The sequence below is a fragment of the Nerophis lumbriciformis genome, linkage group LG14, assembly GCF_033978685.3.
Source record: "Nerophis lumbriciformis linkage group LG14, RoL_Nlum_v2.1, whole genome shotgun sequence".
Taxonomy (NCBI): domain Eukaryota; kingdom Metazoa; phylum Chordata; class Actinopteri; order Syngnathiformes; family Syngnathidae; genus Nerophis; species Nerophis lumbriciformis.
In genome coordinates this window covers 7,918,824-7,932,555 of record NC_084561.2, presented here as the reverse complement: position 1 = coordinate 7,932,555, position 13,732 = coordinate 7,918,824, and positions in this window count along the sequence as shown.

Here is a 13,732-nt window from a genome sequence, read left to right as displayed (position 1 = left end):
TCTTCAACTTGGACTTGAAAGCATAAATAGTATAAACACTTTTAACAGTATAACAGTACTAAACAATTCCAATAGATAACATTGGTGTCATTACCTTTTTGTGGCTAAAATCCAAATTTAGCAACGGCATTAGACTTGTGTTTTTTTGTCCCAACGTGGTCTTTTACATCGCTAATTCCTCCGTGTCCGATCGAAAAATCTTGTCTGCACAAGGTGCAATTCGCGTAGTTTTCACCCTTTTTGGAACGGATAATTATTCCCGGATAGGCTTTTGAATATTCTTCACGGAATGACTCCAGTTTTCTTTTCGGTTTAAGACTCGTTTGCGATTTTTCTCCGGCTGATTCCATGATCGTTCGCTCGTTTGGAAACAATGGGCAACTGGTGCCTCGTGCTTGGCAGCGGTGCTATAAATATTCGGAATGGCTCGATAGGAAGTTACGGGAAGTAGTGTCGATTGTGATTGTTGTTACGCGATTTCGTGAATAAAACTTAAAAAAAATGTAATTAATGAAAAAACATATTTTTTATCACTGCAACCGTAACCCGGAATAGGTTGATGAAAACCGTACTAATTACGGGAAAATCTGAGTAGTTGGCAGGTATGCTTATCTCAAGTCGATCGGTTCGGTTAAATTGTGCAAAGTGGCAGTTATTAACAACTGGCGGGAGGAATGCTTGTATAATAGGACACATACTGCAATTTTCTTACACACAGCAATACAAGCCTTTGTTGAAATCTTGAATATTTTTGCACCACATAGCGTATTTTGTGTGTCACTGGAGAAAAACCTTCCCAAGTTTCGAGTTTGCGTTTGGAATGTTATACAATCTCCGTAGAGCCGCTGTGTGTGTTGTTCTTGCTGACCGCATTCGTTAAACAGTGCTTTCGCTCGCATTCGAGACACGGCCAAACCCACCACCCCCCCCGTGTGAGTTGTTGGGACTACAAATTTTCCAAATAAATGCCTGAGTGTATTCAAGATGGTTTTTCGGGGTTTAGAGTTTCAGGCGGGGATGAAACGCGGCGGTGAGAATCGCACGTTTGCTTCCAGGAGCGCACCAGTCAACTCCCTGAAGAGGAATGTCTTACACGCACACAAAGAGATCACATAATCCCGTGTTGAAGGATTGGACATTGTTTTATTTCCACAGTCAATAAAGACATTCTATTAAGGCAGTGTAAGGTAAAAAGAAAACCAAATGTTCTCCTTGAATGCAGAGGTGGGTAGTAACGCGCTACATTTACTCCGTTACATCTACTTGAGTAACTTTTGGGATAAATTGTACTTCTAAGAGTAGTTTTAATGCAACATACTTTTACTTTTACTTGAGTATATTTATAGAGAAGAAACGCTACTTTTACTCCGCTACTTTTATTTACATTCAGCTCGCTACTCGCTACTAATTTTTATCGATCTATTAATGCACGCTTTGTTTGTTTTGGTTTGTCAGACAGACCTTCATAGTGCCTGCGTTTCAACAAATACAGTCACTGGTGACGTTCACTCCGTTCCACCAATCAGATGCAGTCACTGGTGACGTTGGACCAATCAAACAGAGCCAGGCGGTCACATGACCTGACTTAAACAAGTTGAAAAACTTATTGGGGTGTTACCATTTAGTGGTCAATTGTACGGAATATGTACTGTACTGTGCAATCTACTAATAAAAGTTCCAATCAATCAATCACAAATGTGAAGGAAAAAAGACCCTTTTTTTATTTCAACCGTACTTCCCGTCAAAAGCCTAAAGACTGACTGCACAGTTCCTGTCTTCACAATAAAAGTGCCGCTCCATCGCGCCTGCGCTTTCAAAATAAGAGTCTCCGAAAGCCAGCGCAAACAAGCTAGCAAGCTACGGAGTTTGCCGCCAATGTATTTCTTGTAAAGTGTATAAAAACGAATATGGAAGCTGGACAAATAAGATGCCAAAAACCAACCACTTTCATGGGGTATTGGACAGAAAGGAATACTTTTTTTTCTCTTCCATTCGAAAATGTGGACGTTATCATCACTACTGTCTGATTCCAATCAATGCAAGTCATCAGAATCAGGTAATACACCAACTTATATTCTTGTCTTCATGAAAGAAAGGAATCTATATGTGTTAAACATGCATGTATATTCATTAAAACACCTTTAACATGTAAACAAAAACGGCAAAATAAATAAATATAAATGATATACTGTATATATCAATGTATGTATATATATATATATATGTATATATATATATATGATATGTGTGTGTATGTTACTCATTAGTTACTCAGTACTTGAGTAGTTTTTTCACAACATACTTTTTACTTTTACTCAAGTAAATATTTGGGTGACTACTCCTTACTTTTACTTGAGTATTAAATCTCTAAAGTAACAGTACTCTTACTTGAGTACAAATTCTGGCTACTCTACCCACCTCTGCTTGAATGAAGAATTTACGACCGGTTGGCCTATTGGTCACTTTTAAATCTCATAATCTTGCAACCTTTCTATGCAAATGAGTATTAAAAGACATCAACACATTATTATTGTAACTTTATCTTGCACTTACAGATGTAGCGACCAACTGTAGTTACCTTGTTGACTTTGAAAAGGCTATTCTAAAACCTTAATTCTAGCGTGATTTAGCCATTCCTTTACCACTTTTGACGTGTGTTTGGGGTCATTGTCCTGTTGGAACACCCAACTGCGCCCAAGACCCAACCTCCGGGCTGATGATTTTAGGTTGTCCTGAAGAATTTGGAGGTAATCATCCTTTTTCATTGTCCCATTTAAAGCACCAGTTCCATTGGCAGCAAAACAGGCCCAGAGCATAATACTACCACCACTATGATTGACGGTGGGCATGGTGTTCCTGGGATTAAAGGCCTCGCCTTTTCTCCCCCAAACATATTGCTGGGTATTTTGGTCAAACAGCTACATTTTTGTTTTATCTGACATCACATGGACAAAGATAAGACCTTCTGGAGGAAAGTTTTGTCGTCAGATGAAACAAAAATGGAGCTGTTTGGCCACAATACCCAGCAATATGTTTGGAGGAGAAAAGGTGAGGCCTTTAATACCAGGAACAGCATTCCTACCATCAAGCATGGTGGTGGTAGTATTATGCTCTGGGCCTGTTTTGCTGCCAATGTAACTGGTGCTTTAAATGGGACAATGAAAAAGGAGGATTATCCTCCAAATTCTTCAGGACAACCTAAAATCATCAGCCCAGACATTGGATCTTGGGCGCAGTTGGGTGTTCCAACAGGACAATGACCCCAAACACATGTCAAAAGTGGTAAAGGTATGGCTAAATCAGGCTAGAATTAAGGTTTTAGAATGGCCTTCCCAACGTCCTGACTTAAACGTGTGGACAATGCTGAAGAAACAAGTCCATGTCAGAAAACCAACAAATTTAGCTGAACTGCAGCGATTTTGTCAAGTGGAGTGGTCAAATATTCAACCAGAAGCTTATGGATGGCTGCCAAAAGCGCCTTATTGCAGTGAAACTTGCCAAGGGACATGTAAGCAAATATTAACATTGCTGTATGTATACTTTTGACCCGGCAGATTTGCTCACATTTTCAGTAGACCCATAATAAATTCATAAAAGAACCAAACTTCATGAATTTTTTTTTTGTGACCAACAAGTATGTGCTCCAATCACTCTATCACACAAAAAAATAAGAGTTGTGGAAAGTATTGGAAACTCAAGACAGCCATGATATTATGTTCTTTACAAGTGTATGTAAACTTTTGATCGCGACTGTATATACTTAAAGAATTTGTTTTTAAAAAGTTGGAGGTTTTTTTAGAGCGTGTTTTAGGTGTTGTTAGCTGCCTTTTGATATCCTATGCTGTATAATATTATACAACAGGTCAAGTTTGATTTAAGTATTGTTTAAGTTTAACAATGAAATGTTTTGGCACATTAAAACCAAGTTTACACACACTGAAATATTTTCCCCCCTAAAAGGAACTGTGCTTGCAAGCTGGCATATAAAAACTAATAGCATTACTGGAGGGTTGGACGGCATAAGATAACGTTCATCGTGACGTTAACTTGAATATAAAAAGTTTCTTTTGTGTGCTAAGTAAACAGTATTCTTTTATGATAAGCTGCACTAAATGTAGAACGTCTATAAACCCGGAATTGAACCTTGTGGTGTGCCGCTCCCAAAGGGAGCAGATAGAGTTAGACACTATCCAGGACAAGTAAAACCACTCTCTGTGCTTCAGGCTACAGAAATCAAAGTTTTACAGTGACATTGTTCAACATCCTTGTGTTGGACAATACAAGTTTAAAAGCAGTAATGTGATTAATCCTCGTGACAACAATAGACTGGTGTTGACTGTTTGTTGAAAAACAAACAAACCTGAAACCCAGTGTTTCCCACACATTTATTTATTTGTGGCGGCCCGCCACGAAAGAATTACGTCCGCCACAAATGGATTTTTCGGCTTTTGACTCGCTCGACCGCTCATAAAAGCAATGGGACTGTCTGTGAATGTTGCTTGTAGTTACAACTCCGGTGCAGTAGGTGGCGGTAGCCTACTATGCATTGTAACTCCGCCAATAGCACTTAATTCACCTGGTGGGCCAGAAGAAGAAGAAGAAGAAGAGGGACGGACGGACGGACGGGATCAAAATACGAGGGTAATATAAGTTATAGGTAGATAGGTTATAGCTGCATCGCTCGCGGCTCGTCATATATTTAACATTAATCCGCGATTTCACTGAGCGTTTCACTGACGGTGAGCAGCCTGACGCTGCTTCATTAACACCGCCGCTGTTTGACTCGGATCCGGGGCAGACGCACGTAATAACAATCATCTGTTTTCATACCGACGAGCTAACGTGTCCAGGTTATAACCCTGTTGTCAATAAACACACATGGAGACGGTGCTTCAGATACTACATTAATACTCAAGCTAAAATGTCCACTGTCCACTGCAGCATGTGAATGCAATGAAAAGAATAAAATCTGAGCCAACCAGCTGTTAAAATGTTGTCCAGGTTAATGTTTTGGCCATTAAAGGCCCTTCATTTCAAGATTTCAACTGTGATCGGGCTTTAAACAGGTGGCTGACCTGTTCAGATGAGTGTAACTGCTACTGGTCAAATAATGTGAAATAGCATTTAATTTTACATGTATGCAATGCCATTTAAATGTAATTATAGATAATAATAATAATAATAAATACTGTGTAGTGTTGTAAATAGTCAACGGGAAGAATTTTAGTAAGATATAAGCCATGAGCACTACACAGACAGAAAAAAACCTAGGCAGGACAAGTAAAAATATTGGGGCAAGTAGATTTGAGAAGTCGGGCAAGTAGAAAAAAACCTTAATGTTGAACCCTGCATGTGTTGAGCTGCTGCCGCTTAAGGTTAGACGGCACTGTACATAGAGCGCTTCTGCTCGTTAGTAATAAATTCTAATGTTGGATGTTCACTCCTTCACACAGATGAGTATAGAAAAATATTTTCAACGGCCGAAAAGGGTTCGACTTGGAGAGAAGGTAGGCCTACAGTCCGGACCACAGGTGCGACCTGTTCAGCAGCAGCAGGAGGAGGAGGAGGTTGACTGACACTGGCAGGACACCTCTGCCTCTGTTTCACTTCATGTTGCTGGTAAATAATATGGTTGTAGTAGTAGGCTAAAGTTAAATTATTTAGTATTCACTAATTAAAGGGGCAGAGCTTTAAGAGACATTTTAGCTTTTATATTTTATAAGATATATTTTTTGTAAGAACCACAATTAATAAATATATTTCAGTGAATCACTAATTGTTCAAATCTGTATATAAATATGTACATAAAATGTTGTAATTATATTCCAACTCCGCATTCTTCTTGGTCATCGCCGCTGCCGCCGCCACCCCCCGCCCACACCACCACAAATAGATGCCTGTCCTGTGGGAAACACTGTGAAACCTTACCGTATTTAATATTTTTTTGGAATTCAACCAAAATATTTGGGGAAAAACACAGTTTTTAAGTTAGTATCTTGTTTTAACTTTACAGTGTTTTGCTTTACGGGCTTTTTTATGATTGATCACCATATAACTAATACTAAGTGAGAAAGCACAGACCTCTGTCATATCCTATCTCCCAATAGTAAAGAATCATTTTTAAAACTCTTGAAAACAGACCGCCCCCAGAATCTAGTCACTTGCTCCTTGAACCATGACGAACAATTCCTGTTAGAACTTCCCATAACATTTTGAGCTATGTCGCCAACAAACCGAGAGTCAAACAAACCCCAGTGAATCAAAGGATCAATTGAATTGGCATGTCTGTTTGTTTTGTTCCCTTGTCGCTTCCAAACAGCCTGCGAGAGAGTTCACTCTTTGCATTGGCGTCAGCTCTTGGACGCTTTTGTTTTTAAAGGGGAACATTATCACCAGACCTATGTAAGCGTCAATATATACCTTGATGTTGCAGAAAAAAGACCATATATTTTTTTAACCGATTTCCGAACTCTAAATGGGTGAATTTTGGCGAATTAAACGCCTTTCTATTATTCGCTATCGGACCGATGACGTCACAACGTGACGTCACATCGGGAAGCAATCTGCCATTTTCTCAAACACCGAGTCAAATCAGCTCTGTTATTTTCCGTTTTTTCGACTGTTTTCCGTACCTTGGAGACATCATGCCTCCATACCTGCCATCTTTTGAAATCAGAAAAACCTAGTAGCCAGGGTCCAGGGGCCGCAGGCCCCGGTAGGTCCAGGACAATGATTATTAGCATTCAGACAGGTTAAAATGTTGCTAAAACCATCACTTTTCTATCAGTCTATCATATATGTTGAAACTTTCAACAACTTAAAAGAATAAGATTTTTGAGAGTATTTGGTTCAAATTACACAATATAAATAAGACATGTCATTATTGATATTGCAGACATTATAGTAACAAGAAACTTCAGGTCGAAATTTTGGTTTATGAAAGAAATATAAATAAATATAAATATAAAACTTCATGACGACATTTTTCAAATTAATAAAGAGTAATAGAATAGTATGATAGTTATATGTTACTTGTTTTGAACATGTTATCGTTATCACAAATAAAAAGATATACTGTACACAGAAATTATTTTTGATTTGATTTATTGTTTATGTAATAAAAGATTTACTTAAAATGTTATGTTTTGTGAGTTTTTTTATGCTACGAACTGTACTTACCGGCGATGTAAACCGAAGGAGACATTTCCGTAATGAAAGCTGCAACACCCTTTTTAGATCCCATCATCACTGCAGCATTATCGGCAGCAAAGCAAACCAAATTCTGCCAAGGAATTTCGTTTGAGTCTATTTCTTCCGCGAGTATTTTGTAAATGTTTTCGCCTGTGGAAGCCGTATTGCATTCCCTCGCTAATTCCTCCGTGTCCGATCGAAAAATCTTGTCTGCACAAGGTGCAATTCGCGTAGTTTTCACCCTTTTTGGAACGGATAATTATTCCCGGATAGGCTTTTGAATATTCTTCACGGAATGACTGCAGTTTTCTTTTCGGTTTAAGACTCGTTTGCAATTTTTCTCCGGCTGATTCCATGATCGTTCGCTCGTTTGGAAACAATGGCAACTGGTGCCTCGTGCTTGGCAGCGGTGCTATAAATAGCCTCGCACATGGCATTCGGAATGGCTCGATAAGAAGTTACGGGAAGCAGTGTCGATTGTCATTGTTGTTACGCGATTTCGTGAATAAAACTTAAAAAAAATAATTTGTTTTTAATTAATGAAAAACCGTATTTTTTATCACTGCAACCGTAACCCGGAATAGGTTGATGAAAACCGTACTAATTACGGGAAAACCGGAGTAGTTGGCAGGTATGTGCCTCGTCGGTGTGTTGTCGGAGGGTGTAACAACACGAACAGGGACGGATTCAAGTTGCACCGGTGGCCCAAAGATGCGAAAGTGGAAAGAAATTGGACGTTTGTTCCGCACACTTTACCGACGAAAGCTATGCTACGACAGAGATGGCAAGAATGTGTGGATATCCTGCGACATTCAAAGCAGATGCATTTCCAACTGGACTGGACAGGTCAGCTTTCAGGAAAAGAGAGCGGATGAGGGTATGTCTACAGAATATATTAATTGATGAAAACTGGGCTGTCTGCACTCTCAAAGTGCATGTTGTTGCCAAATGTATTTCATATGCTGTAAACCTAGTTCATAGTTGTTAGTTTCCTTTAATGCCAAACAAACACATACCAATCGTTGGTTAGAAGGCGATCGCCGAATTCGTCCTCGCTTTCTCCCGTGTCGCTGGCTGTCGTGTCGTTTTCGTCGGTTTTGCTTGCATACGGTTTAAACCGATATGGCTCAATAGCTTCAGTTTCTTCTTCAATTTCGTTTTCGCTACCTGCCTCCACACTACAACCATCCGTTTCAATACATGCGTAATCTGTTGAATCGCTTAAGCCGCTGAAATCCGAGTCTGAATCCGAGCTAATGTCGCTATAACTTGCTGTTCTATCCGCCATGTTTGTTTGTATTGGCATCACTATGTGACGTCACAGGAAAATGGACGGGTGTATAATAAAGTTGATTTGATTTGATATAACGATGGTTAAAATCAGGCACTTTGAAGCTTTTTTTTAGGGATATTGCGTGATGGGTAAAATTTTGAAAAAAACTTCGAAAAATAAAATAAGCTACTGGGAACTGATTTTTAATGGTTTTAACCCTCTTGAAATTGTGATAATGTTCCCCTTTAAGCCAAATTAAATAAGCGGAATGAACCCTCTTGTCAGTCATCCACTCCCATTGAATGTTTATGTAGGTGGAGGCGGGGCCAGGTCCGCCAGGAAACAAATAGGGATGGGTACGGTTCACATTTGAACCGATACGGTGCCAATTCCCAATACTTGGGAAACGATACCGGTAGACGTGGGAACCTTTGCAAATACTGTGCAAAGAGCTACGTCAAAAATGCCACAAAGATGCAGCAGCATATAGACAAGTGCCCAATAATATATTATTATTGTAATTCCCATATATTCCCATGGACGGTGTCCAACTTTGAATAATAAAAAAATTGTCAATATTTCGAAACTACCCAAGCTTAACTTCCCGTGGTAAATTTCCGAAAACTTTCCACCCCTTTGCAACCCTATAAATTAATAATAGTTTTGACAAAAATAATACAAGCGGAAATGATGTAATGTAGATAAATTCAAGTTTATTTGTAACTAGGTATGGAACTGTTCTGATATAATTTACATACTTATTAATAGATTGTGATACATACCATTATTGCAATATGTATCGCGGTATAGATTTTAGGCCGTATCACTCATCCCTAATACACGGGCAAACAGACATTACGTGTAATGTGTTGCCGCACGATAACCGAGACCAAACCAACACAAAGTCACAAGCTGACATTTTGTGTTTGTTCCAAAAAAATATTTACAGAAGTTGGGAAAGGTGGCAATAAATACTGATAAAGTTGAGGAATGCTCATCAAACACTTATTTGGAACATCCCACAGGTGTGCAGGCTAATTGGGAACAGGTGGGTGCCATGATTGGGTATAAAAACAGCTTCCCAAAAAATGCTCAGTCTTTCACAAGAAAGGATGGGGCGAGGTACACCCCTTTGTCCACAACTGCGTGAGCAAATAGTCAAACAGTTTAAGAACGACGTTTCTCAAAGTGCAATTGCAAGAAATGTAGGGATTTCAAACATCTACGGTCCATAATATCATCAAAAGGTTCAGAGAATCTGGAGAAATCACTCCACGTAAGCGGCATGGCCGGAAACCAACATTGAATGACCGTGACCTTCGATCCCTCAGACGGCACTGTATCAAAAACCGACATCAATCTCTAAAGGATATCACCACATGGGCTCAGGAACACTTCAGAAAACCACTGTCACTAAATACAGTTGGTCGCTACATCTGTAAGTGCAAGTTAAAGCTCTACTTTGCAAAGCGAAAGCCATTTATCAACAACATCCAGAAATGTCGCCGGCTTCTCTGGGCCCGAGATCATCTAAGATGGACTCATGCAAAGTGGAAAGGTGTTCTTTGGTCTGACGAGTCCACATTTCAAATTGTTTTTGGAAATATTCGACATCGTGTCATCCGGACCAAAGGGGAAGCGAACCATCCAGACTGTTATCGACGCAAAGTTCAAAAGCCAGCATCTGTGATGGTATGGGGGTGCATTAGTGCCCAAGGCATGGGTAACTTACACATCTGTGAAGGCACCATTAATGCTGAAAGGTACATACAGGTACATATGCTGCCATCTAAGCGCCGTCTTTTTCATGGACGCCCCTGCTTATTTCAGCAAGACAATGCCAAGCCACATTCAGCACGTGTTACAACAGCGTGGCTTCGTAAAAAAAGAGTGCGGGTACTTTCCTGGCCCGCCTGCAGTCCAGACCTGTCTCCCATCGAAAATAGGTGGCGCCCTATGAAGCGTAAAATACGACAGCGGAGACCCCGGACTGTTGAACGACTGAAGCTCTACATAAAACAAGAATGGGAAAGAATTCCACTTTCAAAGCTTCAACAATTAGTTTCCTCAGTTCCCAATCGTTTATTGAGTGTTGTTAAAAGAAAAGGTGATGTAAGACAGTGGTGAACCTTTCCCAACTACTTTGGCACGTGTTGCAGCCATGAAATTGTAAGTTAATTATTATTAGCAAAAAAAAATAAAGTTTGAGTTTGAACATCCAATATGTTGTCTTTGTAGTGCATTCAATTGAATATGGGTTGAAAAGGATTTGCAAATCATTGTATTCCGTTTATATTTACATCTAACACAATTTCCCAACTCATATGGAAACGGGGTTTGTATATTCAAAAGATATATTTCTAGTTTTATACCGAATGTTAGCTCGCGCAGCTACGTCTCAACTACTACAGAACAATAACATACAGTTGCCAAAAAACAACAACAGTGCTTCTCAGCTGATCCAAGTTATCCCCAGAATGTTGTAATGTGGACTTTATTTGCGCTTGGATTCCAAATAACTTGCTCTCTGATTCATGCAGCACTATATTTGCTTCAAAGATTAGATCAACTATTTGCCCTTGTGCATTTTATCCCTCGGCAATCCCTTCCAGGTACAGCAAGATCTCTCTTAGGCTACACGAGAGCTGTGATTTGAGCCCTCCGACATCTCCGGGAGGCCACTCTATCCCCACCACAGCCCCCCCCACCTCCCTCTGAGAGAAGCACATTAGCGTTTCACTCCAACTTTTATTTGTGATTGCCCGCATTTTTGAGAGTCTGCACACCTTGACAGGAGATATTTTAATCGCCACAGAGCTATGCAGAAAATGTCTCTGGCTCACAAGCAGACCTGTGTTCGTGTGGAAGGTATGTTTTTGCAGCTGAGATTCCAACCTGATTTCTTGGGTCAAATTCTTGAACCCCGTCCCCAACGCGTGCCCACATACACACACACACTCACACACACACATGCACGGACATACTTGTACTCCATTCTCAACCCTTCACTGATCCGACTGCATAGTTTTACTTCCAGGGCTCAAATAAAAATGCCCCTGAAGGAACATCTTGTTGCCTTGTTCTCTGAATAGTTCCTCAGGTTGGCCATGGAGCAAACATCCACTTTAAATTGTGAATGACAAGTACACATTTGGCTGCCAACAACCATCTACAGTTGTGTCCTGGTTAATAAAAAAATTAAGCATGCGTCCCTATAGGGAGTACAAAGGAACATTTTTAAGGTCAACCTTCCATTCTTTTGTACAATAAAACCATTTTCCTATAAAGGAATTCATATAAAAAATAAATCATCTTGTTTTTAGCAGGGGATCAATCAATGATTTTAAGTAAAACTTTAACATTCCCGTCTGTTATCCAGTAGTGTAAAAAAAATAGGTTACCAACAGGACCAGCTGCTCGTTGATGTCACGACGGGGGGGGTTTTCGCAGCTTACTGCGAGGTTTGTTCTCCCAGGAAGCAAAACTGACGGCTCCGGACGAAGGCGTGAAGGTAGGATTTGATTTATTTATCATAAATCACCCAACTACCACAATACAGGCAAACAACAAAAATGCAAACGTGCCGATTGCACGAGAGGCTAAGACTTAGCATAGGCTAAGACTTAGCATAGGCTATGGCATGAAACAAACAAAACTTACTTGGCATAGGCGTAAGGCAAACAGGAACTAAAAGAGTCCAAAAAATAACAAAAACATCATCCAGACCACATATGACAGACATCCCCCCCTTAAGGACAGATTCCAGATGTCCAAAACTAACAAAAAATAACAAAAACATAATCCAGACCACAGATCATGACAGTTGAGAAGAGCAATACTGTGGAACTTTGAGGTACAAACTCCTTTATTTGCGAATTTTTCAGTTTACAAACTTTTAGATCGTGCCAAATACGCTTCTTTGTGCAAACCATGGCCCCGTTTACACTGCACACCAAATCAGATTTTTTTGCCCTCAAGTGACAAAAAAATAGTTTATTTTTTGCCAGTCTAAACCATACTTGCCAACCTTGAGACCTCCGATTTCGGGAGGTTGGGGGGCGTGGTTAGGGGCGTGGTTAAGAGGGGAGGAGTATATTTACAGCTAGAATTCACCAAGTGAAGTATTTCATATATATATATATATATATATATATATATATATAAATAAGAGAAATACTTGAATTTCAGTGTTCATTTATTTACACATATACACACACATAACACTCATCTACTCATTGTTGAGTTAAGGGTTGAATTGTCCATCCTTGTTCTATTCTCTGTCACTATTTTTCGAACCATGCTGAACATGATGATGCATTCTGTGTGGCACGCACAAAAGTGCTTTCATCAAATGCACTAGATGGCAGTATTGTCCTGTTTAAGAGTGTCACAACATTGCTGTTTACGGCAGACGAACTGCTTTACGGTATACAAAAACGTGACTGCTGTTGTTGTGTGTTGTTACCGTGCTGGGAGGACGTTAATGAAACTGCCTAACAATAAACCCACATAAGAAACCAAGAACTCGCCCTCCATCATTCTACAGTTATAACGTTATTGGGCAGGTATGCTGTTTATGTTGTGGGCCTGAATTTCGGGAGATTTTCGGGAGAAAATTTGTCCCGGGAGGTTTTCGGGAGAGGCGCTGAATTTCGGGAGTCTCCCGGAAAATCCGGGAGGGTTGGCAAGTATGGTCTAAACGCTCCGAAGTGCTTCAAATCTGATCTTTTCGCATCAGATTCAGGCCACATCAGGAGGCAGCCCAAGTCCGATTGGAATCTGTTCTTTTCAAATCTTATGATTATGGTTTAATGAATTTTGAACATGTAAACAGATACAATGTGATACATCATATAATAATTACATATGTTAATTTCTCTTTACAACATGTTCGAAAAGGAGTTAGAAGAAGCAAAGCGTATTTAATCCTACCCCTTTTCCAAGTCATTGCAATTACTAACATATTTTGTTAACTTCCTGTTCTGGTCTTGTTATTTCGGGGCATTCAATCGATCAATGACCTGGATGAATGAGAACATTCACACACATGATCTTGTAATTGTAACAACATTTACACCAATGAACACAACAGTTCCTTTAATAGTTAAGCCAGTCATGATTTTAATATGAGACGAATAATATCTCATTTTCAACAAAGTTCAAGATGTTTATCAATATTCTTATTCCTTGTACTTTGTAAACACTTGTAGTTTGAACAGCCTCCAAAATTGGATCATATCAGTACATTGACATCTTTGCATAATTCGT